Here is a 16,710-nt window from a genome sequence, read left to right as displayed (position 1 = left end):
AGCTGCCTACCAAATCCATAATGTTCTTGTTTTTAAGAGCTGAAGCATATTCCATTGTGGAAATGATCCACAATTTCTATATCCATTCTTCAACTGAGCGACATCTGGGCTGTTTCCACTTTCTGGGTATTACAAATAAAGCTTCTATGAACATAGCAGAGCACATGTCCTTGTGGTATGGTGGAGCATATTTTGGGTATGTGCCCAGGATAATTATAGCTTGGTCTGCAGTTCCCAATTTTCTGAAAAACAGTCAGATTGATTTCCAGAGTGTTTGTCTTGTAACTCATGGAGTGGGCCTTAAATTTAATAAAAAGTATTGTTAATCTCTTAACACTCATGTTATGATAACACCAGCACATTTTGCAAGCAAGTCATTATGGAAGGTAAAAGTATTTGTACATGGATGAACTGATGATCGCTTTTCTTCTCTGGAAATATGCATTGTACTGTCCAGTACCACAATTGGTAGTCAACAGCAGTGAAGTTGCTGATGAGGTACAAAGAGAACTTCTCTGGTTTTGATGGTATATATAATGACTGTCTTAGCAATAAGGCATTATAGCTTGTGGAGAGCATCTACTAGCTTTGGTAATAGCCTTTGAAGTTTGAAGGCTTCCAAGGGACACCTTTATTTCACCACTGACTCACTAGGTTATCTCATTCCTAGCACAGGAGGTGTTTATTGGTGTCACTCAATTACTTGTGAGATTCTCTCCCCTATTATCAGGGATTATATTTAGATTCCTTTTATATGTGTATACATAGTTATGAAGCTCCTATGGCAGTAAATACCCATACAATTTTTCAAATGCCTTTAGCATGAGCTATACTTTTTTTTTACATTTTTATTGGATTTTTTAAATTTACATTTCATATGTTATCTCCTTTCCAGGTCTCCCCTCAAGATCCTCCTATCCCATTCTTTCTTCCCCTTCCTCATGTTCCTGACCCACCTTTGCTTTCCTATATCCCATATGTTCCTGATACATGTTCCTGACCCACCTTTGCTTTCCTATATTCCAGATGGCACACACTTTTAATTTACATTAATTTAAAAAAGTTTTCACATGCCATTACAATTAAACATGTTGAATTAAATCTCCATAAAATACTTGTAAAGAGTATTATTTTCTTAAGAACCAAAGTTCAAAACCAATATTTCACCTTACATGAATTACTGAGTAAACACTGAAGAATCTTAATTTTTAGTTCAATACCTCCCTCTGGTGTTAGCAAACACAAATGAAAACTAGGTATAGCTGTGACTTTACATATAATAAAGTATATTCATTAAAAAATTCCCACTATGTTTTTATATTTTCTCTTTTTTATGAAATTGTGCAATATGTGATTTGTTTGAAAATATTATTTTTTATAAAATATAAAATTGTTAAGCATTAAATACAGGTCCACAAATTTTTATAAGTAACTTATTTCCCTGAAATCTTTGTCTGTAACTCATTTATCTATTCACATAACAATTCTCAAATACAAAACAATAAGAAATTGTTCTCTGTAATATTTCAAATGAGGTATTTTAAATGGTCTTTTTAATTGAAGTTTGCTGTAAACACTTTCTATTATAAGATGAATTTGTGACAAAATATTTCTTTTTTGATATATTTCCAGAAGGAGTTTCTAAACACTTAATTCTTCAATATCTTCTTGATTAAACTGAGTCATCTAAAAACAGAGACAAACAGAACTTTATAACAATTGCTGAAATCAGAAAGTATACAGTCATTAAATGACTAGAGTAAAATCAAGTATTATTACAAATACTTTTTAAAGATAAAAGGCTAACAATTAAACATTATTTTTTTCATTATCAATAATTGCTATTTGTATAACTATATAATTTTATACTTATGCAATATATTTATAGTATGCAATTATATAATTACATAATTATAGAATATATATTTTAGAATTCTTTGACTATTAGGACCATAAATAAGAAGAGGTAATTTAAAGATTAATGTACACCAAGTTCAATTTTTTTTATGAAAGAAAAAAATTGAGGGTAATATTCATTCAAATTAATTCTAGGAAAGATGTATGAAGTGATATACAATGTAAAAAAAAGTCACAGGATGGAAAGATATGTAATTGTATAAAATCAATTGCTGCCAAACCTAAGGAAGAGTTATATCTCTCATACACATGTGGGAAAAGGGAAGCATAGATTATTCTAAGATGTTTTCTTGCCACATGTTTATTTCTCCCAAACAAGAAAACCAACGTATAAGTAAATGGTATAATTTTTACATGACTTGATCATAAAATTAATATGTTATCTACAGAAATATCAAGTTTTCATTTAAATTTCATTAAGCTGTAGCTTAATCTTCAAGTTTTCTCTATCCTTATTTTAAGTTACCATGTCTTATATATTATTGTAGATAATTATTATAATTTAGCATATATATTGTGTGTGTGTGTATATATATATATATATATATATGCTATTTACAATATTTAAATTTAAGTACATTTTTTGCTTGTCCAGTAACATAGTCACTTAGCTTAATATCTGCAATTGATTTAATCCATCCATCCATCCATTGATCAAGCTTTTAAAGGCTTAATAATTTTTTTTACACCCAGTGTTTGCATTTTTGAAAGCTAATTAATACCTGTTTCACATTTGGGTCTGATATTGCTGTTTATAGCAGAAATTAATCTGTGTAAATAAGTCGGTGAAAGTCTCTCTGAGACTTTGCCTAATCTTTATAAATGACATAGACAGTTTTCCTTGATTCTAAACCTTATCTCAGGCTCTTAAAGCTACTAGAATTAGAGTACATTGTATAATAATAGAGCCATCAGATTTCATTTGCTGTTTTAAATCAGAAACCTGACCTTTATGTAACAACTGGTCTTTCACAATATTAACATTAGAACTTTTACAATTTTCCATAGCTGCAGTTTCTTCTCACTATCATGTCAACCAACATAATTGAGAATCAGCTTCCAGTATAGCTCCTGTTAAATCTTTCCAGTTTTGATGGACAATCTTGTTTTAGGTAGGCAACATATTTAAAATTTATTTCATATAGGGTTCATGCATTTCCTGTTACTACTGATTTTTTAAAATGTTTAAGGTTTTATATTTTAACAGAATTCCATACTAATCGTTCATTTTTTAAATTGTCACCATCTTTCGGCATATTTCCTAGGAACTGGAAAAACTCATGGGGTGGTTGACTTTCCTCAATTTCACTCAGAGTTGGCACTATAGTTTCAATGTGCTCACGATCATTTTATTTTATTGGGTATTTTATTCATTTACATTTCAAATGTTATCCCCTTTCCGGGTTTCCACCCCAGAAATCCCCCTTCACGTCCCCCTCCCCCTGCTTCTATGAGGGTGTTTTCCCCACCCGCCCACCTATTTCCTCCTCCTCGCCCTGGCATTCCCCTACACTGGGGCATTGAGCCTTCACAGGACCAAGGGCCTCTCCTCCCACTAAGTCCCAACAAGACCATGTCTTGCAACAGGTCCCTTGACATGTACTCTTTGGTTGGTGGTTTAATCCCTGGGAGCTTTGAGGGGTCTGGTTGACTGATATTGTTGTTCTTCATATAGGATTGCAAACCTCTTGAGCGATGTCAGTCCTCTCTCTAACTCCTTATGCTCACTCCAATGGTTTGCTGCCGGCATCCACCTCTGGACTATTCCACCTGAGAAACCATCCCATCTGCAGACACCAAACCCAGATCCTATTGCAGATCCCAAGATGTACTTGCTGATAGGAGCCTGATAATAGCTGTCTCCTAAGAGGCTCTACCAGAGCCTGATAAATACAGAGGTGGATGCTCACAACCAATCATTGGACTGAGCAAGGGGTCCCTAATGGAGGAGTTAGAGAAAGGACTGAAGGAGCTGAAGGGGTTTGCAATCCCCTAGGAAAAACAACAATATCAACCAACCAGACCCCCCCAGAGCTCCCAAGAACTAAACTGCTATCCAGGGTACACATAGAGGGATCCATGGTTCCAGTTGCACAGGTCTCCATACAACTTCTCCTTCAGATTCTGTCCCACACTTTGTCTCCATATTTGCTCCCTTGGGTGTTTAGTTACTCCTTCTAAGAAAGACCTAGGCATCCACACTTGTTCTTCCTTCTTCATGAGCTTCATGTGGTCTATTAGTTGAATCTTTGTTGTTTCAAACTTTTGGGCTAATCTCCACTTATCAGTGAGTAAATACCTTGACGGACTTGAAACCTTATAGTCTCATAGCCAATCCTGGCTATTTACCTTGAGAGAAAAGAGTTGAGTGGATGGTTTTCATCTGACATTCCTTCTAAAGCCAAGGAAAAAGCCAGGTTCAGAACTAAGTGTTTTAGTTAGGATAGATGACAGAGGTTCTGGTTAGTCAACAAAATGATGGACTGGGTATTAGGAATATCTTGTACCTCACTGGTACAAATTAGCATAATTATGCTCTAATTGTATTTTGAGAGAAAAGTTTTATTTTAACAAGAAGGGTGATATGTAGGAGGAGCTAAGGTGGGAGGAGTACTGAGAGGAAGAGAAGGAGTAAGGAGAGGAGGAGAAGCAGGAAAGGAGGAGCTAGGTGATGAGAGAGAGAGAGAGGGGAAAGACAGGGAGGCAGATATTCACGTGTCTCCACCATTTAAAGATAGTTGATATACCTAGGTTGGGTAATGGGTTACGCCTCTGATTGAGCATTACCAAACTTATAAAGCCCTTGATTAACATTTTTTTAAAAAGTGTATAAATGCAAAAAGGAAAAGGGGGCATGGGATAGGGATATTTATCTGAAGTGTAAATAAAATATCCAATAAAAATGAAAAAAAGAAAAGAAAAGAAGAGAAAGGAAAAGAAATGCTGTCTTTTTTCTACTGGATAGTTTTAGTTCATTTGTCAAAGATCTAATAACCATAGATGTGTGGGTTTATTTCTGGGTCTTCAATTCTATTCCACTGATCTTCCTGCCTGTCACTGTACCAATACCATGCAGTTTTTATCACTACTGCTCTGTAGTACAGCTTGGGGTAAGGGATGGCAATTCTCCCAGAAGTTTAGGGTTTTTTTTTGTTTGTTTTGTTTTGTTGTTGTTGTTGTTGTTGTTAATACATTTTACTATCCTGGGTTTTTGGTTATTCCAGTGAATTTGCAAATTGCTCTATCTAGCTCTTTGAAGAGTTGAGTGAAAATTTTGATGGGGATTGCATTGCATCTGTAGATTGCTCACTATCTTGATTCTGAATTTCATTAGGTATCATAAGTTCAAAATTAAGAACTTCTTGTTTTTTTACTCCCTCTGTCATTGGTATCCCAAGCCTTTGTATTATCATAGATAGGTGTTTCCTCTTACAGCCATTTTTTCTTTTCTTTTCTTTTTTCTTTTTGAGATGAAATATATAAAGTTTTCAATTGAAAGTAGGAAGGGCCTTTCCACAGTGATCACAATTGTAATAAATACTGAGATGGATATTTAAAATAGTATTTCTATCACCTCCTGTCTTATCTTTGCTCTTGACAGGTCTGAAATGGAGGTTCCCATTTCTTTAATAAAGAAAAAAATGTCTATATAATTAAAATAGTTTCTTTTGAGTGACTTACTCCAATTTGCTGTCTCAAAGGCTCCTAGGACATTCCTTGCTCTGTATTAGAGGATTCAAACTGGATTATCTCAGCTTCTGACTGAATTGCTCTGCTTGGCCTCAAACTAACTCTAGCAATCTGTTTTTATCTTCTGGCTCTTTTTCATTCTCTGGCTTCATCTGGTTCTGTTGCATGGGTTGAATGAAACTGAACTCAATTGACTAAACAAAATTCAGAGATCTGCAAATCTCTGTTTGCTGAATGCTGCAATTAAAGATATGTACCACCACATCTGGACCTTAGGTTTTCTTTATCTGAAACTTGCTCTATACCTGCCTTGATCTCAAGCTGTTTGTGTCTGTCTCTTGAAATTAAGGTGTGTTTGTATTTAAGCTGGGCCACACAAACCTAGAAGTTCTTTGGATGTGATCCATTGCCAGAGTAGCCATGTTTCTAGATTAAAATTTATTTACAACACCTGGCTTTACATTCTTTCTCTCTCCTTTTCTGCCTGATTATCTGAGCTCTTTGGGGAGGGATTTGAAGGAAACATACCATTTTAAATAGCTCTCACTCTTTTTATAATGTATGCCCATGGGTTTCTGTATTTCTTCCTCTCTGCAGCAAAAGACTGCTTCTCTTATGATCGTTGAAGAAGATAATGATCAAATTTGCCTTTCTGTGTCTGCCATAACTTATTCTGGATGATTCTGTCAAGTTCTATCTATTCTGCTTATTTTATGATACCATTTAAAAACCTGTACTACACAAATTGTACAACTAAAAGAAATGGATAGTTTTCTCATAATGTACCACATAACAAAGTTAAATCATAAAAAGATTGTTAATTTAAATAGTCCCATAATTTCTAGTTAAATGGAAGCAGACGTTAAAAGTCTCCTACCTAAAATGCCCAGGGGCAGATGGTTTTAGCACAGAGCTTCCAAGACTTTTAAGAAGGTATTAATGCCAGTGTTTTTCAATTTTTTCCAAATACTGAAACAGAAGAAGTATTAGCAAATTCTTTTTATGAGGCTACAGTTCACTTAATAGTCATACCACATAAAGGCTCAATAAAGAAAATTACAGACCAATTTTCTGTATGAACATCGATACAAAAACACTCAGTAAAATAAATGAAAACTATATCCAAGGATATCAAAAAGATCATCCACCTTGATGAAATTGGCTTCATCCCAGAGAAGTAGCAATAGTTCAAACTTCATAAAAGATTTTATAGTTTTTACATTGTCACACATTTCTAGGGTAGGTCAACAACAACCTCAACAACAAGACACTGAAAGATTGTCAAACCATTTAATTCCAAGTTCTAGAATGGTATGTGGATTGTGTTGCATTTATAGATTTGGATGAAAATAAGCCACTAATAGTTGCTATTTTGCATTGCTTGCATTAACTCATTTAACTTGTTATAAATCATGGTGGTACATAATTCTTTACAATTATCGTAAATTTTTCAGGTTTAATTCTTAGTAAACAAATATATTTGACTTGTTTCATATTAGGTTGTGAATAAATGGAAATTCCTTCCCATACTCAAAAATAGTGAGAACTTCCACCTTTATTGCAAAATATAAGAAGAAGAAGAAGAAAAAGAAGAAGGAGAAGAAGAAGAAGAAGAAGAAGAAGAAGAAGAAGAAGAAGAAGAAGAAGAAGAAGAAGAAGAAGAAGAAGAAGAGAAGGAGAAGGAGGAGAAGGAGAAGGAGGGGGAGAAGGAGGGGGAGAAGGAGGGGGGAGGGACAGGGGGAGGAGGAGGGGGTGGAGGAGCTGATGGATTCTATGTAGTTTCTGGAAGCTGGAAAATATCTGACTTTAAATAAATGGCATCCTGAATGCTGGTGAGTGTTTCAAAAAGATACTGAAGTTCACAGGTTACTCTATAAGTTTGTTAATAGATATTTGAAGACAAACTTGTATTTATTGTACCTAAGTTTAAATTCTTCAATCTGTTGTTTTGATATCCATGGAGAACCCATCACTACTGTTCTTTAACTTAGCTAAACATAAACATTAGTATTTAGATGGATTTAGATGTATATTTTACTTATCTAATCAAGTTAATATTTTATGACAATAAATTTATATTTAATTTGGAAATTTTTATTTATTTAATGTGTGTGTGTGTCTGTATGTCTGTGTGTCTGTTTGTGTGTCTGTGTGTCTGTCTGTCTGTCTAAGGGTATGTATACATAATAAGTGCAGGGAAGTACCCATAAGGGACAGGGATCTCCTGGAATTTGTGTCACAGTTGTGAACTGTCCTACTTGGGTATTAGAAACTAAATTCTACTTTTCTGCAAAACCAGCAACCTCTTTTATCCACTCTACCATCTGTCCCTCTAGGCCCTGTAATTATTTTACTGGGTTTGTTTCCATTTGTTCTTTGCTCATTTTTACAAGTATTTCATTCTTTACAAACCATTATAATCATAGTGCTCATTTGCATATGGCAGCATTGCATATTACATATCATTAAGCTTTTTTAAAATTAATTCTGCATCTGTAGAGAAACAATGTATCTTGAACTAGATTTTGCTTAATTTACTAATTACCAGTTTACTAATTTCTTTGTATTACTAATTTTGGTGATATTTTAAGTTTCCTTTTGCATTTTTATTCAATTTAAATTGCCATGCATAAAACTAATCTCAGTCATAAATCAGTTTTGTAAAATCCTTCATACTCTTAAAAGTCAATATGAACTATGGAACTTTATCCCTGAAGTTAATTTTGTGTTATAATTTATGACTATAATTGTCATGAGGTAGTATTTAATCTTGTGAGTGCAATTTACAGTCATCTAAATTGTTGACTGTCTTGTCTGTATCATTTAATTGATTTAAAAATCAATATTAAAGTATCAGAACAATTAGGTAAATACAAATTGTCTGAATTTGGTCTTCAAAATGCATGCACATAACAGAAACATGAAGCACTTGTGGCAATAGGAATGATCAGAGAGATACTTACTACTCTTTCCCATATGTATTCAGAAGAATGCACTTGAGTATATATGGAAGACAGGTTTCCCCTAGGACATTAAATTTGTCCATCTGTCCCTGTGCTTAATGTGGAATTTCATCTAAAATCCTCAGCTAAGAATCTTGAGTCATTCTAAGTACTGCAAACCTAGAGGCCCATGTCCTCCTTTTCATGAATTTTTCCAGACCACAACAGTATTTAAATATACCTCTATATAAAAGTTAATTCTTTCTTCGCAAGCTACAGAATCTCTAATTTACCATCATCTTTGTTTGAAAATAGACTTAAACATAAGATTAAAACATCTATTTAAGTATCATTAGCAGTTACATTTGTAGTTTAAATGTTTCAGTCTATAATATCCCCGCATTACCTGATCATTATAATAAACACACACAAATTTACACACACATACACACGCACACACACACACAGAGAAAGAGAGAGAGAGAGAGAGAAATCTATACTATTTCATTTTTAAATAAAATTATTTTCCTTCTTCATAAAAAGAAGCATGTATTTATTTATGGACTGAGGTTTATGACAAATGCGGGTTACAAAGGTTTTATTCACAATTTTGCTCTCTATATAGAATACCTACAATTGTACTTGAAAATGGGGATACTTTAATTATTGATTTCTTATGCTCTTCTAATTCCTCATCTCTTTCACAAGTATTTAGGATAATCCTGGCTTGTTTGTTTGTTTGTTTGTTTCTTTGTTTTTGTATCATTAAGTTGAAATAAAATATCTAAATGGTTCAACTCAAGTTTCTCTGTTTAAGTTGATGGATGTTGACATAACAATTTTGTTTTAATTTAAGAAGGAAACTGGTTGGGAGAGGGATTCAGGTGGGGAATGCAGAAGGGGATCATGTGTAGGAAGAGAAGTTGTGGGAGAGAGCTGGAAGCAAGAACTACAGTTAATGGGACCATTTCTGGGAGTAACTGAAGCTCTGGGACAGGGAAGGTTCCAGAGAGTCTATGGAGGTGACCTTAGATGAGACGACCAGCAGGAAATGAAGTCTGAATTGGCCACCTCCTGTAGCCAGGTGGCACTTTCAGTGGAGGAAGGGGGACATCAAACCACATACAAAACCTTCAACCCAAATTTTTTCCTGCCTACAAAATGCACAGGGATAAAGACAGAGCAGGGAGTGAGGGAATGGTAGGTAATGACAGCCCAACTTGAAACATATCCCATGTATTAAAGCCAATCCTTGACACCATTAATCATACTTCGCTATGTTTGCAGACAGGAGCCTAGCATAACTGTTTCCTGAGACGGAGGCTTCATCCGATAGCAGATGGAGACAGAAGCAGAGACCCACAGCCAAACATCAAACAGACCTCAGGGAATCTGGTGGAAGACTAGAGTATAGAACTGAGGGAGCCTGAGGAGTCAAGAATACCACAAGATGATCTACAGAATCAACTAACTTGGGCCCATGTGGGCTCACAGAGATTGACCCCCCAACCGAAGAGCATGCATGGACTAGAGCTAGGTTCCCTGTATATTGACAACAGATACACAGCTTGGTCTTCATGTGGGTTTCCTAACAACTGGGATACAGGCAGTCTGAATCAGTTGCTTGCAATTGAATCTCCTTCTCTTAACTGAAGTAGTTAGGACTAAGTGAAAGAGGATGTGCTTAGGCCTATGGAGACTGGATGTCCCAGGGTGGAGTGGGCTTCTGCTTCTCTGCGAAGGTATTGGTTTGTACGGGTCCGATTAAGAAGAGAGGAGGACCAGTTGCCCTGATCAGGATGTAAAGTGAATAAATAAAATCAAAGCAAAAAACAAAACACACACACACACACACACACACACACACACACACACACACACACCTCAAATAGAACTATGCTAAAGCCTAAATATCGCACACATCAAGGAAAACATAGGCCCAGCTGGCCTTGAATGAGCATAGAATGAGCTTCAGAAGCTACAGGAGAGGAAGGTGGACATGAGCAGTCTGTAGCCATCACAGGTCACTGTAGAAACCAGTATAGACTTCTTGAGGTGCCATTTGAGTGTTTCTGTATTCTGTTTATCTAAAGAAAAAATACCACAGATTATTACATCTTACATTTTTATAGCTGATGGATTCATAAATTTTGCTCTATAAATAATATTAAAACAAACTTCAATACATGTTATAATAATATTTATTTTTGACAACGTATATAAGTATGAACATATTTGAATGAACAAATGTTAATAATATATTAACATTTCTTAATATATAAACATAATATTAGTGGATAGTAGATAGATTCATACGTGATTTTTTAAGTCTTTCTTTTACTATTTTATTCGGCAGCCAGAGGCTTTTAACATTTGTGACTGTATAAACTCTGCACGGATATCATTTGTTTAACCTTTTGAAAGCACCATTTAGAGAGGCAATAGTACCTTTATTTTAAACACATTTTAGTGCATTTAAATGTGTTTTCATTGATTATTCATCTCAAAATAAATCCAATAGTTTGAAATACCAAATAGTTGCATCTGTTTTTTTTTAATAAAATGCTATAATGTTGTATGTGCTGCCATCTGCTGGACAAGCTCTGTCAGAGACATGGCATATCAAAGAAATGTAATAGCTTCAGTAAGAGATTATTATGTGGAAATTTTAAGTTAAATCAACCATTTATTGATTCTGTAACTAATATATCAAAGAAATGGATAATATTAAACCTCACCCAGCCCTCAGCAACCTGTCTCATTCTCAGCATAGCATGTTCCTTTTTATATGACTGATAGAGCCTTGACTCCATCTGGTTTCCCTATATGCAAACATGTAAGGTCATTCCATGGACGGTGGGTAAGGTACGAGAAGCCAAGTCTCCAGAGGAGTAACTCTCCCTTTTTCCCCTCAACAGTCATCAGTTTTTCAATGGACAATGTCCTTTTCACCAAGGAAGGGTTTCGGTCGTGTTATTTATCCCTGTTTCCATCTTGATTTGAAGCTGGTGTATCACATATGTGCAGCTCTCTGCATTCCATGATAGTTGGCATGCACGTTCCTGGGGGTTTTCTTCTCCTCACCTCTTATCCTCCTTTACGAGCTGGGCTTTTAGATTTGCTAATATCTGACTTGGGTTCTAGACACCAAACCTGAATCTTTTAGCGTGTGGTACAAGCACTTTTGTCTTTAACTCATCTCAGTAGTTTCTATTGACTTGGACATGAGAATAGGCTGGATCACATATATCCTAGGATAGTTTCCAACTTTTTATGTAATCAAGGGTTGTGTTCTCCTTATGATCTTTTTCTGTTTCTATACTCTGAGTACTATGATGTCTATGTGTGACCAAAACTGATGGTCCTATATTCCTAAGACAAAGTTCTTGATATGGTAATCTCTGATCCTCCCACAATGTCTCATAGATCTTTCCTAACTTTCTACCCACCCAATTCTTGTTCTTTTTCTCTGTCCCTAAAACAAACAAACAAACAAACAAATAAATAAACAAACAAATCCATTCTCACTTCACTTGTAAGTGATAGTGCTTTCTGCATGAGAAAATCTGGCTTTGCTGGCAACAATGCCCTCAAGACCATGTTTTCTTTCACCTCTGGGTATCTCTGTACCAAGTCATCATAGTGGGCAAGGGCCAGAAAAATTTCCATGTGGGTGACAAAATTCAAAGCAGAAGGGGTATCCTGACCCTGATGTACCCTATTGATCATGCCATTGCCACCAATTGGAAAGACATGGATAAGATCCAGCAGCACGCTGTCTGCAATGAACTGTATATGGCTCCTGAGGAGTGTCTCTGATCAAGGATCCCATGATCCCCAAGGCTAATAAACATAAGACGACTCCCAGACATATAGGTGGCCATTCAGATAATACAATTTTTGTATGCCTCTGGGCCCACAAGAGGTGTGGTCATGGTCTCTGGTAATGTCATAATTCAATGTCTATCTATAAAGGCTTCATACTAACCCTCTTTCATCCGGCCCTGGCTGGGAAGAACATGATAGACTACCTCATAAAAATCCTGACTGATCTAGGGCTAGAGCTTCATCACCACAGCTGAGAAAGTGATTATGTGTGGCATTAAGGGGAAGCTGAGTCATATGACAATAGATTTTGAGCAAGAAATGTCCCCAATTGCATTCTCCTCCATTTAGGAGAAGACCAATGAGGTACCTAATGGGCAGGTGATCACCATTCAGAATGAACAATCCTAGTGTCCAGAGAGGCTCTTCCTGCCTTCCTTACTGGGTATGAAGTACTGTGACATTCATGAGACCACCTTCAACTCTATCATGACCCATGATGTAGATCTGTATATCAACAATGGTGATTGTCTCTCTGGTGGTAACACCATGTATCCAGATATTGCTGACAGAATGCAGAAAGATCAAAGCTTTAGCATTCAGGAAAATAAAGATTAAAGTCATTGCTGCTCCTGAATACAAATTCTCAGTCTTGATTGTTAGCTCTACGCTGACCTCACTGTCCACCATCCAGAAGATATCAATCAATAAGCAGAAATATGATGAGTCTGATCCCTTCATTATCCACTGCAAACACAAATTCAGGAGTACCAAATTTCCCACTAAAATGTACATACCTCAGACTACCTTCATAAAACTGGAACAAGCTTTTGAAAATATATGTGTCCTGGATGCTTGTATCTGATACCAGTACTGGATTGTAGAACTTGTTACTGATTTTTGGACTTTGTATTAAAGTTAATTGTTCCCTTGGTATGCATTTATTATCCTGTGCATATCTTGATTTAGTCATTATTCTATGTGGATCAGTCACTTTGGTGGTTGGAAAGAGCAATATCTGGAAGAGAAAACCTTACCCTGGTGGATCTGTCTGAGTAGACTGTTCTAGGATTGTTTGAAGCTGGCAAAGGCTCTTAAAAATACCTTTTTTTCTTGAAGGGCTGACATGGTAGCAAAATAAGGACTCAGTTTTCATGCTGAAGTTTTCCTTCCTGATTGCCGTGAATTGTTACTTTCCTTGAGTTGAAAATGTTGGCATTGAATGCTGAAAATATATTCATCATTTTAATTTATGTAAGGTTTTTGTACTCAGTTCTACAAGAAATGAAGAATTTTGGCTTTCTATTGTCCAGTGAGAACATTATGCCCAAGGAATGGATGGTTGTATAGATAAAAATAAAAGAGCTTCAGAAATAAAAGGAAAAATTAAAAAAAAAACATCAAAATAAACATACCAAACAAACATGCCAAACAAACGTTATTCAACCAAAACAAAATAAAATCACACAAATATGTAATCAATTTTGTGTGGTCCAACTACTTCTGTATATGGTATCTGTTCCAGAGTGTGGTTGATGGATACACTGTCATTCCATTGGAGAAAACTGACTTTGCCCTTGCCAGCAATTATCAAATATAAATAGTTTCTTGATTACTGCTGGGACTGTGTACCTACTTTATCTTCTTCATGCTGGTATTTTTTTCTGACTTGAATTTATTCAGTGCTTGGGTATAACGTTGTCACAATATATGCAAATTTATATATGCATCAGTCCTGTGGCATCTAGAATGAATTGTTTCCTTGAAGTCTTTTGCTACTTCTGATCTTAGAGTCTGTTTGCTTCTGATTGTATACAAATACCTGGACCTTGAGAAGAAAGGTTTGATTTTGGCATCACAAGTTTTCCAAGTCTTTCACACTATACACATTATCAGTTGTGAGTTACTGTTAATTCCCATTTACTGTACAAAGTAGCATCTCTGATGAGGGTTTAGCAATGTACTGATATATGGCTATAGCAATATGTCATTTAGAGTTATTTTATTGCTACATTTCTTTGGCAACATTATAGTAGGTTTTACCAGAAGGCCCATGACTTGTCTAGTCTTAGGTTCTTGGCCACATTAACAGTGTCAAGTGTGGGTTTTGGCCCATCAAATGGTCTTTAAATGTAATTTTTAAAAAGTGTTTGCTGTTTCCATATGATATGTGCTATTGTTACACCTGCACATCTTACAGGTATATTATCATAGGTCATAGGATTTATAGCTGGGTGATATTTATGTTGGCTTTTCTTTGGCAGTTTGCATAGTACATTCTACCACTGTAAATGCTAGTCAGAAGAGATGAATCTTCTAGTTATCCACAAGCTCAATTTACAGATCCTAAAAAAAAAAAAACACTATCTTGCAGCTAACAACTTTTTCAGAAGCTTGGGCATTATAAGTTTAGTGGGAGTAACTGAGTTAGCTTCAACATGGAGCAGTGTTCTGAACCTGTTGGTTGTAACTCATTTTGAGTTGAAAAACTCTTTCACAGGGGTCACCTAAGACCATCTGAAACCACAGATATTTACATTACACTTAATAACAATAGCAACATTAGTTATGAAATAGTAATGAAAATAATTTACTGTTAGGGGGCTCACTATTACATGAGGAACTGAATTAAAGAGTGCATTGGGAATGTTTAACACAACCACCATAAAGCAAAAAAAGAGATAGCGATGTTGGAGCCTGATAGAAGCTCACTCATCCTTAAAATATTCCAAAGAACACAGGATACTAGAAGATCCACATGGTTGTCAAGACATTCCAGGGTATTTATGTATGCGTTCATTTAGGGAACAAAATGAGTCCTCTGAGCAAATTAATTTACATAATAATTTGTGAGCTTGGCATGCACTTTCTCAGATTTTATCTTCTTTATATAAAACTTTGTAAAAACACTAAAAACATTTTAAATATAATATTTTCTAGAACAAAAATCTCAACTATGTGAAATAAAAATTCTTTGGAAATAGTTGTAGGTATTTCTTCATTTAAAAAGATGTGAAAAGGCCAGTAAACAATAGGTATATTACCTTCAGTACTTAGTAACAAAATTTGATAGTGACATCACTCTCACATTCAAATTAAAAATACAAATAGAGAGCATCAGGAAATCTTATACTAACATGTAACTCCCATGAAGCAGAAAAAGCAATAGCTGCTTTCTTACATGATGTCAATATATTTTTATATCTTATTAGATTTGGTCTTAAGAAATTTGTCTATATGATTTTCATTTCTGTAAATTATAAGACTTATATTTATGTTAACTATAGTGTATAGAGAATTTTGCCAAAATGATGTGACTTTTAAGACAAAATTGTAACAGCAAAATAAATATTGGTCTACATGGTTTACTACCCAACAATTAAAACATTAATATTTTAAAAATTGATGGGTAATATACAAAAAATTAATGCAAAAATACCACCTGGCATTACTTAGACTTTAATACTGGATTATCAAGGCTTATGAATTACAAATGCTCAACATTTATTTAAAGGTAAAACTATTAATATTTCAAAAGTGTTACAATGCATAATTTATTAAATGAAGTATCAGTAATAATGTTTACTAACCTTTCTAAAACATCTGTGCCTCAAATAAAAGCCATCAGATAGACTTCTTTATACTGTTCATTAAAATTGCAAAATTTATTAGTGTTATTCTCATAAGTTCTATGTATTTTTAAAAAGTTAATAAAATGAAACATATGTACAGTATTAGTGAAAGTTTGAAATTAAATGAATGCAAAAAACAAGTATTTCTAAAGTAAAATTAAATGTTGTGATTCATTTCTCATTAGTTTTATACAATCTATAAACAGCAATATTCATATTTGTACAGTTATTGTGATTTTGAAAGTATAAAATTTACATTTAGCAGCACTTAGTTAAAGCTACTGTGTTTAATGGTAACAAAAAATAAGGCATCTAAAGAATACTGTAATGTAAAAAATTTGAATTTATGAATGAATTTCTATATTATATTAAATTATTGTTTCAATAAATTAACATGCACAATTTACTTATGGGCTTAAGTTTATAGAAGTACATCGTTCAGAAATTGTGTAGTCATTAATTTTTTAATGATGTGCTAGCACTTGACCTCATGACAAGGGAATCCTGGCTCCATCACGAGTAAGTAGTTCTCTCTCTCTCTCTCTCTCTCTCTCTCTGTGCGTGTGTGTGTGTGTGTGTATGTGTGTTTTTCTTTTGCTTTGAGATAGGCACCCAATCTATTGTCCACAATAGTTTTATTGGTACTTAGTCAAATAGTACTTAGTCAAATCTTGCCTTAGCCAAACATGCCTTTTAATCTCTGC

General features: G+C 34.7%; 1 pseudogene; it reads left to right on the top strand.

Moving 5' to 3' along the window:
• The first annotated feature begins 402 nt into the window (after positions 1–402).
• On the top strand, positions 403–13,239 carry LOC117705142 (actin, cytoplasmic 2 pseudogene; annotated as a pseudogene).
• Positions 13,240–16,710: the final 3,471 nt, after the last annotated feature.

This window comes from Arvicanthis niloticus, chromosome 3 (assembly GCF_011762505.2).
Source record: "Arvicanthis niloticus isolate mArvNil1 chromosome 3, mArvNil1.pat.X, whole genome shotgun sequence".
In the NCBI taxonomy this organism is placed as follows: Eukaryota; Metazoa; Chordata; class Mammalia; order Rodentia; family Muridae; genus Arvicanthis; species Arvicanthis niloticus.
The sequence above is the reverse complement of the archived record's forward strand: the minus strand, read 5'-3'. Positions and strand labels throughout refer to the sequence as shown.